At 39.1% G+C, this 12,085-nt stretch overlaps 1 long non-coding RNA gene across 1 annotated transcript; it reads left to right on the top strand.

Annotated features, from left to right (window-relative positions):
* The first annotated feature begins 4,170 nt into the window (after positions 1 to 4,170).
* LOC133541506 (uncharacterized) lies at positions 4,171 to 4,967 on the top strand. Its single transcript, XR_009803900.1, has 4 exons — positions 4,171 to 4,248; positions 4,432 to 4,496; positions 4,642 to 4,736; positions 4,832 to 4,967. It is a non-coding gene; the product is annotated as an uncharacterized LOC133541506 (long non-coding RNA).
* Positions 4,968 to 12,085: the final 7,118 nt, after the last annotated feature.

The raw sequence follows: 12,085 nt of genomic DNA, 5'->3' as shown, positions 1-12,085 counted from the left end.
AACCCTACTGTGCAATACAACCAACCTTTTGAGTGCAATACATCAGACACTGAGTGTTATTTATTACTACGGTACTCTTGTCTTGTTTTGAATATTTTACACTATTTTGTATTCGTATAGTGTTTTGTATATTGTACAGGATTGCTTATTATTTTTATTGGATAGTAGTCTGTTTATTTAAATTCTTAGTTTTATCCTTATAACCTCTTGTGTAATTTATTTTGCTTCCCATATTTGTTCCCACTACCACACCTTAAAGGGGAACATTATCACAATTTCAAAAGGGTTAAAAACAATAAAAATCAGTTCCCAGTGGCTTGTTGTATTTTTTTTCAAAATGTTACCGGTCCCAGAATATCCCTGAAAAAAGCTTTAAAGTGCCTTTTTTTCGCTCTCTGCCAAGACAGTCCATTTTCCTGTGACGTCACACAGTGCTGCCAATGTAAACAAACAATGGCGAATAGCACAGCAAGATATAGCGACAGTAGCTCGGATTCAGACTCGGATTTCAGGGGCTTAAGCAATTCAACAGATTACGCATGTATTGAAACGGATGGTTGGAGTATGAAAGTATTGAAGAAGAAACTGAAGCTATTGAGCGAATAGCTATTGACGCTATACATAGCCATAGCATAGCCGAATTAGCATTGCAGGTAAATTGTGCGGACCAAACGATCAGGACTTTCGCATCTTTTGACACAGGAGCAACCTAAATCCGTCGATTGGTAAGTGTTTTTTTCGCGTTAAATGTGGGTGGAAGGAAACGTAATATAGTTTCAAATGTATATACAGTTAGCCTAAATAACATGTTAGCATCAATTAGCTGGCAGTCACGCCGCGACCAAATATGTCCGATTAGCACATAAGTCAACAACATCAACAAAACTCACCTTTGTGATTTCGTTGACTTTATTGTTGCAAATGCATCTGCAGGTTATCCATACGTCTCTGTGCCATGTCTGTCATCGCCGGTAAAATGTGCAGACACTCCGGCACATTCAATGGGGGTCTGGCGGCAGATTTCTTGCCACTTTCGCATCTTCGGGCCAGTGGTGCAACTTGAATCCCTCCCTGTTAGTGTTGTTACACCCTCCAACAACACACTGATGAGGCATGATGTCTCCAAGGTTCCAAAAAATAGTCGAAAAAACGGAAAATAACAGAGCTGAGACCCGGTGTTTGCAATGTGCTTGAAAAAATTAAAATGGCGGCTTTCTTACCTAGGCAACGTCACGTACTGACGTCATCGCTACAAGAGCCATAAACAGAAAGGCGTTTAATTCGCCAAAATTCACTCATTTAGAGTTCGGAAATCGGTTATAAAAATATATGGTCTTTTTTCTGCAACATCTAGGTATATATTGATGCTTACATAGGTCTGGTGATAATGTTGCCCTTTAAGTTGGAGTCCTTAATCTCATTATATACAAATATAATGAAAATGAAGTCCATTCTATTCAATTCCACAGCTACATTTTTGTTTCATCCGGCATCACATGGACAAAGATAAGACCTTCTGGAGGAAAGTTCTGTGGTCAGATTTGCTCACATTTTCAGTAAACCCATAATAAATTCCTAAAAGAACCAAACTTCATGAATATTTTTTGTGACCAACAAGTATGTGCTCCAATCACTCAATAACACAAAAAAACAAAGAGTTGTAGAAATTATTGGAAACTCATGACAGCCATGACATTATGTTCTTTACATGTCAATGTAAACTTTTGACCATGACTGTATTTCCAACTAAGAGATATGTTTTAGTTACCTTCTTACATTCTTACTCCTATGTCCCACTCTCCCTTGTGGAGGGGGTCCGGTCCGATCCGGTGGCCATGTACTGCTTGCCTCTGTATCGGCTGGGGACATCTCTGCGCTGCTGATCCGCCTCCGCTTGGGATGGTTTCCTGCTGGCTCCGCTGTGAACGGGACTCTCGCTGCTGTGTTGGATCCGCTTTGGACTGGACTCTCGCGACTGTGTTGGATCCATTATGGATTGAACTTTCACAGTATCATGTTAGACCCGCTCGACATCCATTGCTTTCCTCCTCTCCAAGGTTATCATAGTCATCATTGTCACCGACATCCCACTGGGGCATTATTGTCACCGATGTCCCACTGGGTGTGAGTTTTCCTTGCCGTTATGTGGGCCTACCGAGGATGTCGTAGTGGTTTGTGCAGCCCTTTGGGACACTAGTGATTTAGGGCTATATAAGTAAACATTGATTGATTGATTGATTCCATGTGAGTGTCACAATAATAGACACCGTTTCCAATATATGGCGCAAACCCGGCTGCAGAAAAATATGTAAGGGGAAGGAGGCATCAAATTTTTTCGGGCGGGCCCCTGCCAAAAATGGATCCCCGACGCTGTAGCATTAATTTATGAAAGGGACGAGAAGTCGCTCTATTCCGCCTAAAAGGCGCTCTAAAAATGATACAAAAGCCTCCATCATCATTTAATATACATGCTGTCAGTATATATGCAATGTATAAGTATCCTCGCTCATCCATGCGGACTGGACACTGGCCGAGAGTGGAGTCGGCTGTCTTGGTTGCTTTGTTGAGTCTGCTCCTGTCTCTGGCCATGCTCCCTCCACCCCAGCGGACGATGGCGTGGAACACCGCAGAGGCCACCACAGTGGATATGTTTATTTTACTTTTTATTCATAGCGGTATGTACCCAGTGGGCACCCGTCCTTAGTTCAACGTCAAGGTGACGTTGAAATTACGTCGCGACGTCACTCAACCATATGCTGACCAAATCACAACCAACTGACCCCACCACACCATATGTTGCAAATCTGGTTTGTTTTCATCATTGGGGGACATCGTCGTTTCAACGTCGTTTCAACTTGTACAATTCAACTTGCCAAACATTCTGTCCGCGCATCGGCCATTTGCAACAGTTTTCAACGAAACCGTCGCTTGATGGCAGCGTGAACTAAAAGCCAAGCTTGTGCGCATGCGTGCTGAAGTACTTCTTTTCCAATCCAGCAAGCAAGATGAAGAGCGAAGATTTGAATTGGAAATCGAACTATTTCACGGCAAAGAAAACCATCGACGTCCATAAAGATTCAGGTTTGTACTTTGAGATAATACTGGTTATTTATATCGATATAATTTTGGCCCTTTCACAAGAGGGTTGCAGGAAAACGAGAAATGTATCTCACGCCTATTCTCAACGGGTTTTTTTGACTGTATAAACTGGACCTGAGCAAACTTTTTTTTTCCCCCCCAAGCAGACCACTAACATTTTCTCCCCCACCTGCCCAAAAGCAAACAATTGTTTTTCCAGGCTAAAACAAAACAAAAATTTTTTTGGGGTTCTGTACCCATTGTCTTTTACTGCCGCGCCAGTCACTGTATTAATTTACTTCCTCTTGATTTTGATCTTCAAAACACCCGTCTGGATGGCTGTTAGGCTTTTCTGGCTCATTTTAATGTTTATTTAAAATGTTGCGAGTTTATTTTAAGTACAGGTACTTTTTAATTAGTTTGACTTGTTAGCAAGGCTTTGTCTCAAAAGGCAAGTTCACCGGTCGCCCATAAAAGGATCCATGTAATATTAAATGCTATGATCTTTACTTAATTTTTTATTTTACTGATTTATTTATTATTTTTATTTTATTATTTTATTTACTGCTATTACAAGAGCTTTTGTCAAGTATTGAAACTTCCAAATGGTTTCACTGTTGACCTGTTGGCCAACATGTATACTAAAATATACAACAATAAAATATTCAGACAGATTTTGTTTCATATGTTTTATGATTGACAATAAAAGACTGCACGGAGCGCAGAAATTTTTGGGGGGTACAAAGTTTTTTCTCTTGGCACAAGAAGGCAACCAACTTTTTTTTTTTTTGCAGAGCTTACAGGAGCAAACTTTTTTTATATATACGTCAGGAGAACAAACTATTTATTATTCAGTTTTTGCTAAACAATCTTCTTTTTCCCAAAAAAAACATACCCTCCCCCACGTTTCATCTGGTCCGCCCCTAAGTCTATGTACATGTACCACTACCGGTAATTGAAAAGCAGAACGTTAATGCAAGGTAATGTACCAATGATTTCAGTTCATGCATATATGGAACGACACAGTACACTTGCTATGATACATATAATACCAAAAAGGATATTTTTTTGATAAAACTGTCCTTCCATGTGCAGAAATTGGAGACAGTGGAGGAACTACTCGACCTTGACGAGTTTATAAAAACTCAACCAAGCAAGAAAGATTTGCTGGTAAGTAATTATAACATTATAATTGTGCAGCTGTTTTTACATCGGAAATATTATTGTATTTAGGTAGAAATTTCAGGTTATAAAATTGTGTAGATAAAACAGGCCCTATACTTGAATGTATGTATGTGTTTGCCAGCCTCTTCCCCCAGTGTATGCTAAACACATTCTCTTGTATATTTGCAGACAGCCAGGCTCTCAAAGATTGGTGGATATGACTTAAAGAGCTGTTTAAGCATCATCATGGACAGGTATTTTCTTCTTTCTCTACATATATATTAAAAATAGGCGATGTAAGACCCAAATTCTAATCTATGAGTGCTTGATCGGGAATTATAATAATGCAAAATTCCGTACTTTTTGGCCTGCATGTATGACTTGCGTGTTCAATTTCAGGCTCATGACAAATTAATTAATGTCCAATCTGAACATGAAGGGGAGAGGGGGAAAAACTGCCTTTGCCGAGACGAAGCTGCTCGATGTAGTCACAGGTGAGTTTGTGTGTGTGTTTAATAATTACATTAACTTCATTGGGGTAAATCACATGCACCCTTAATTAATTTGTATTATTTTTGCCTGTTTACAGCTAGTGTCTTGGATACCCAGAAGGGGACCGAAACGATGGTCCATGATGCCATAAAAAATAAACTGAAATATACCCCTGGACGGAAGGGAGGAATAGGATGGGCATCACAGGCTAAATAAATAATTATATTGATTGACATTCTCCATTTTCTTAATGTTAATTTTGCATTAACAGGATTCAGCCTGGAGCTATATATGCACTATGTTTTGTTGTCTTTAATTATATTGATATATTTGTTGATATTACGTTGATAATTGGTTGGTTGATCTTAGGTTGAAACTAAAAGTTGAATCAACGTTGAAACATTGACGTAGATTCTACATCGGTATTTAAACGTTGATCCAACTTTCATTTTCAACCCAAATCCAACATTATTTCAACACAGGACAGTAACGTTGTTTCAACGTTGATTAAACGTCTCTGTTAGGTAGAAACTGAAAGTTGAATCAACGTTGAAACATTGACGTTGATTCAACGTCGATATTTAAACGTTGATCCAACTTTCCTTTTTTAACCCAAATCCAAAGTTATTTCAACACGGGAAAGTAACGTTGTTTCAACGTTAATTAAACGTCTCTGTGCCCACTGGGTAGAAGTGGCTGGTTGTATCTGCTGCTTTAATGTCTTTAATGTCCTCTGTGTTCTTTGATGTTTCCCTTTTACACACATGTAAGAGGGATATGTACTATGGCTATGAGTTGTTTTTTTCTCTTGGCCCCAGTCTGCACCCCCTCTCCAGGGCCCAGGCTAAGACCGATTTTTTTAATTTAATTCTAATCTTCTACTTTTTTCTCCCATTCCCCCCCCCCCTTGTTTACCTGTATCTCAACTTTTTTGTAAGGGGCGCTGTAAGCCGGCAGACCCGTCAGCGGTCCTGTTCTGTCTCCCTGTAATGTTTGTCCGATCTTGAATGGGATTTTGCTGAAAATTTAAATTTTCCTGACGGAATAAATAAAGTACTATCTAATCTAATCTAATGTAGTAACAGCAGTTGAGATAGGCTCCAGCAGGCCCCACTACCCCAAAAATGGACAAGCCGTAGAAAATGGATGGATGGATGGATAGATGGATGATAATATATCAGCATATATTATATGCCGTATATATAATATGTAAATATTACATATGTTATATTGCAACTATGGTACATTTTTAGTCTACTTAATACCTGAATTACCTTTCCATCCTTTGTATATGAGCTACTGTGTGGAACAATTTCCCTTGTGGATCAATAGAAGTTTGGCTAAGTCTGAGTTCAATTGTACGCAATATATTTATTTTTGTAATAAAAGATAAGGCACTTTATTTACACACATTATTTCCATGCTTTCTAGGTCCACACAAATTGACGTGGCGGGCCAGATCTGGCTCCCGGGCCTTGAGTTTGAGACTGGTGTTTTAGCACATTAAAGGCCTACTGAAACCCACTACTACCCACCACGCAGTCTGATAGTTTATATATCAATGATGAAATATTAACATTGCAACACATGCCAATACGGCCTTTTTAGTTTACTAAATTGCAATTTTAAATTTCCCGCAAGTTTCTTGTTGAAAACGTCACGGAATGATGACGCATGCGGGTGACGTCACGGACTGTCAGGAAATATTAGCGCTGCACCACTAGCGGCTAAAAGTCGTCTCTGTTCATGGCGTAATTACACAGTATTTTGGACATTTGTGTTGCTGAATCTTTTGCAATTTGTTCATTTGATAATGGAGACTATAAAGAACAATGCTGTTGGCAGAAAGCGGTGGATTGCAGCTGTCTTTAGCACCGAGACACAGCCGTTGTTTGTTTGTTGTGAAGCTTTAACACAGAGCGGCCAAGCAAACATGTTTTCTGTACGTCAACCAGCATGTTTTTGGATGGGGAAATTGTGATATATATCTTACCGGAGAAATCATTGGATTATTCGTCGTCCTGCAGCAGCTGTTTAAAAGGCAGCTGTGAGCTTTGCTCCTCGGCTTCTCTCTGAGACTCTTTGTGTCCACCGCAGCCATCCGACCTCGAAGTATGTCTTTACAATCTTTAAAATCTCACTAAAACACCATTAAAACAATAAGAAGATAAAGGATCTTCCAGAATTATCCTAGTAAATGTGTCTAATTACATCTGAAACGCTAACACTGCCGCCGCCCAAAACCGTTGCTTTATTTTTGTTGCTTTTTTCTAGTCCTTCACTATCAATATCCTAATTCACAAATCTTTCATCCTCGCTCAAATTAATGGGGGAATTGTCGCTTTCTCGGTCCGAATTGCTCTTACTGCTGGTGACTCCCATTATAATCAATGTGAATATGTGTGGAGCTGTCACGCCAAATTTCTTCCCCCCTACAAAAACCTTCCCCCCCATTTACTTCCGGGGTCATGATTAATACAGACGTTTTGTTAACGCTATATTATAAAAATATAATGCTATATTATAAAAATACAGACGTCTTGTTAACGCTATATTATAAAAAAAATGTGTAAACAATTTACAAACACACGCTATGGGATGACGCATTTACTTCAGGGGTCACGTTTCCTCTTATGTCATCCCATAGGTTGTGTTTGTAAATTGTTTTTATTTTTTATTTTAATAATATAGCGTTAACAAAACATTTGTATTTTTATAATATAGCGTTATATTTTTATAATATAGCGTTAACAAAACATCTGTATTAATCCTGACCCCGGAAGTAAATGGGGGGGTGTTTGTAGGGAGAAGAAATTTGGCGTGACAGAGCCCTGCAACTTGTGACGTCACGCGCACATACTTCCGGTAAAGTCAGGGCTTTTCTATTAGCGACCAAAAGTTGCGAACATTATCATCGATGTTCTCTACTAAATCCTTTCAGCAAAAAACATGGCAATATCGCGAAATGATTAAGTATGACACATAGAATAGACCTGCTATCCCTGTTTGAATAAGAAAATCTTATTTCAGTAGGCCTTTAACATTGGATCAAATCGAGTCATTTCCAATCCCATTATTACCATAGAAATGGCCAACTTTGTCATATTAAGGTTTAATTAAGGCTTAAATAGTTTCAAAAAAAAATTCCTGCGATAATCGCACCTATAAGTGATGTTTGATATGTAGTTAGTGATCAATTGTGGGCGGAAGAAGCAACATTTGCGGCCCGGCGGCGGGAAACATGTTTTTGACAGGGACTCAATAGCAGCAAAGAATAGATTTGACTTACACTTGTGTCGACGCCAGAATCGATGACGTGCCTGATGATGACATCATAGAAGTAAAAAAATAAAATGTTCGCTTTTTCCCTGGTGAACAAACATGACTTGTTAAAAACGCACATTGTTTTGGCGGCCACTTCCGTATCCCGCAAGGAAAATAATCTGATTGGCTCTCACCCTGATTTCAATGCATGCGATTTAAGAGCTGTGATTGGATATATTCCCTTATTCGTCCCGCCCACCGACAAGACAACATTAAATATTATTGGATTTCGTTTCTGTCAACTTCTTTGCCTGGTGGATGTTTACCAACATGTCAGTTGCTTGTTTTGGCGTCTTCGTCGACGTGACTTTGTTTTGATTACTGATCATCTTATTTTTACCTGCTCCGATGTAAAAAAAAAAAAAAAATTGATGAATAAAAGAAAAATAAACAGCTTCCCCACACACACACACCAAAGGGAATAAGCGGTAGAAAATGGATGGCTGGATGGATATCAGAACATGAAAGAAACATAAAAATGGTATTAAAGGCCTACTGAAACCCACTACTACCCACCACGCAGTCTGATAGTTTATATATCAATGATGAAATATTAACATTGCAACACATGCCAATACGGCCTTTTTAGTTTACTAAATTGCAATTTTAAATTTCCCGTGAGTTTCTTCTTGAAAACGTCGCGTAATGATGACGTGTACGCGTGACGTCACGGACTGTTAGGAAATATGAGCGCTGCACACACACACAGCTAAAAGTCGTGTGCTTTAACGGCATAATTACACAGTATTTTGGAGATCGGTGTTGCTGAATCTTTTGCAATTTGTTCAATTTATATTGGAGAAGTCACAGTAGAAAGATGGAGTTGGGAAGCTTTAGCTATTAGCCACACAATCACACGGTGATTCCATCCATCCATCCATTTTCTACCCCTTATTCCCTTTCGGGGTCGTTATTTAAAATTCCCGGAGGTTAAACTTTACTATGGATCAGAGCGGGTCAAGCGAACATGGATCCCGACCGAATGTCAACCAGCAGATTTCGGTGAGAAAATTGTGGTAAAAAGTCGCTTCTTACCGGAGATCAGCTGAGCTTGCGCAGTCCATAAAGCTGCCGTCGACTTCCCTGAGACACTGCACGTCAAGACACCCGAGGACACACACCTCCGACTATCAGGTACTGTTAAACTCACTGAAACACTAGCAACACAATAGAAATATAAGGGATTTCCCAGAATTATCCTTGTAAATGTGTCTAAAAACATATAAATCTGTCCCAATGCAATCGCGTTTTTTTTTTTTTTTACTTGTTTTTTTTTCTTTTTTCGTCCGTCGCTATCAATATCCTCAAACACGAATCTTTCATCCTCGCTCAAATTAATGGGGAAATTGTCGCTTTCTCGGTCCGAATAGCTCTTTTTGTTGGAGGCTCCCAATAAAAACAATGTGAGGATGTGAGGAGCCATCAAACATGTGATGTCATCGTCTGCGACTTCCGGTAGACCAAAAGTTGCAAACTTTATCGTGGATGTTCTCTACTAAATCCTTTCAGCAAAAATATGGCAATATCGCAAAATGATCAAGTATGACACATAGAATGGACCTGCTATCCCCGTTTAAATAAGAAAATCTCATTTCAGTAGGCCTTTAAAGGGTGAACACTTACATTCTCTATTAGAGGGAGCAGTGTTGTCAATCACCCTTTTTTGCAGATGTGTCGAAGTCTAGTATCGGTTTTGTTGTGGCAATTCTCAAAATATATATTTTCTTAATTCTTTTTTAATATTTGGAGTGCCAGATTAATAGGGACCAACGGGCCAAATGTGGCCCTCGGACTGTAGTTCGCTCACCCCTGCTTTAAAGCAGGGGTGTTACAGCGGCACCGACGCTGTATAACACCGGCGGGCCAGCTCTAATGCTAAATTGATATTGCCTCAAGGGCCAAATTAAATTACACGGCGGGCCAGAGTTTGACACCCACACTGTAAGAAATTTCTCCGTTTAATTACAGTAACCTACTGGCAGCTAATGGTTCCAGTATAAAACTGTTTTTCTACAGCACACATACTGTGATTTATCACTACAGTATATTACTGTAAAAGGTATCACAGTACTGTGCTGTATCAAATATACGCTTCACAGCATAATACTGTCATCTGTTTAGCGGCATTACACTGTTATTTTAGTGTATCTACTGTAATATGCATGACAGTTAATTACAGTAAAATAATTGTAAGCACTATAGACTGAGCTTTACAGTATAATGCCACAAGAAGTTAATGAGTTGAACTTTGAATTTTTCAAAATCAAAACCCCTGCAATCTGCTGGCATAAAAATGACTGGAGAAATGGCCTTGCAAGTTTATGCTTTTATTAACCAATTATTTTTAAGCGCATCAAACACATTCAATGTACATTTAGTGCATTCTTCTTTTTTTCAGTGAAGAATTTTAACATTTAGAACAATGTTAAGCAACTTTAGCATCAGAACAGTCCATAGAACTAGATAATCAAAATGAAAATGTCCATTTAGATATCCTCTCACCAGGACACACCCATTCCCCCAAACATAGTGCCTATGTTGCACCATCCGAGAGAGCACACATATTTTAAATTAACATTTTAACATTTAAAACAATGTTAAGCAACTCCTGCAATCGGAACAAACGATGGCATCAGAGAACGTGGTTCCTACATCCAGAAAACAATCAAAACGATCAAAATGAAAATGTCCATTTGGATATGATGTAAACATCCCCCCCACACACACCTCCATACGTACTGCTTTTGCTTCACCGTCAGAGAGGGCACACGCATTTTCAAAGAATATTTTTAACATTTAGAACAAAACAAGTTGGGATCATGTGCAATAGAAAAATTTGTAAAACAAAACTGAACTGCACAATTGACTAAACTAACTGAACATGACATACCCAGTTCTCAGTGGTCATAAAGCCCCACCAAAGTCTGTGAGAATTTTTATAAGGGTGGCTATGTGAGGATTTACAGTTGCTGCCTTTTTCTGGACCAGCTTCTTGGACACCACCTTTCCCTGGCTAGCCTTTGTTCCCCTCTCAGGGTTAATGCCAATGAATCGCCTAAAAAACAGAGAAAGCATATAAGATATTCTGTCGTGATTGAAGATTACTTGCAGTCGATACGGAACTCCCCTCACATTGTTAATTTATGAATATGCACTGCACAAATATTCATATGAATTTTAGGATATATGTGAGCCTATACCATAACCACAGCTATAGATGAGTGAATGCTCTAAAACCCATTAAGACAAATTCAGAGAGGAAGACAATGCTAAAACCTCCCAAATCCCTCTCTCTATTTATGTATTTCTCTCCGTCTATCTTTTGCCATCTTTTGATAGCACATTTATCATTCCTTCATTGGCAGACAAAACAACCATGTAATGACATTGTGTATCTGGCATATTACTGCACAGGAGCATGCAACATGGATACTTCTTTGACACGTTTACATATTTACCTCTGCCTAGGAGGTTATGTTTTTGTTGATGTTAGTGGATTTGCAAAATTTGGAAACAGCTCAAACGGATTTTGTTCATATATTCGCACAAGGTGGATATCCAGATAAGGAACAGATTGTTAGATTTTGGTGGAGACCCGGATCACTGTCTGGACCCAGTATTTTCTTTTTAAGGATTCTGTCAGAGACCCCACTGTTATAAGCTGTGGTAGAGGCTAAGAGCCAGGAGTAGTCCCCAGCGCACTAGAAAATAATTTCCTACCTAAGGTCATATCTGGACACACCAAAATATCGCTGCCAGTGACCCTATTGTGGTGGTCTGCACTCTTCACATGCTTTACTAGTTTGTTATGTAGTGTTTTGGAAACTTACCTACTGTAATACAACTTAATCTGTTGTAATGCATGCCAAAAACAAAAACAAAAGGCAGGGTATCAAAAGAGGGAGGGCAGAGACAGATTCATTCTCTTCACCTGGCTTTATGTCCATTTCAAAGCACAACCTGCCTCATTTTGGTAACCATGTTGGTCGACTGGATTGTTCTGACCGGTAGGAACAAGTTGCACAAA

This window comes from Nerophis ophidion, linkage group LG23 (assembly GCF_033978795.1).
Source record: "Nerophis ophidion isolate RoL-2023_Sa linkage group LG23, RoL_Noph_v1.0, whole genome shotgun sequence".
NCBI lineage: Eukaryota > Metazoa > Chordata > Actinopteri > Syngnathiformes > Syngnathidae > Nerophis > Nerophis ophidion.
Note: the sequence above shows the minus strand (reverse complement) of the source record. Positions and strands in the feature narration are given on the sequence as shown.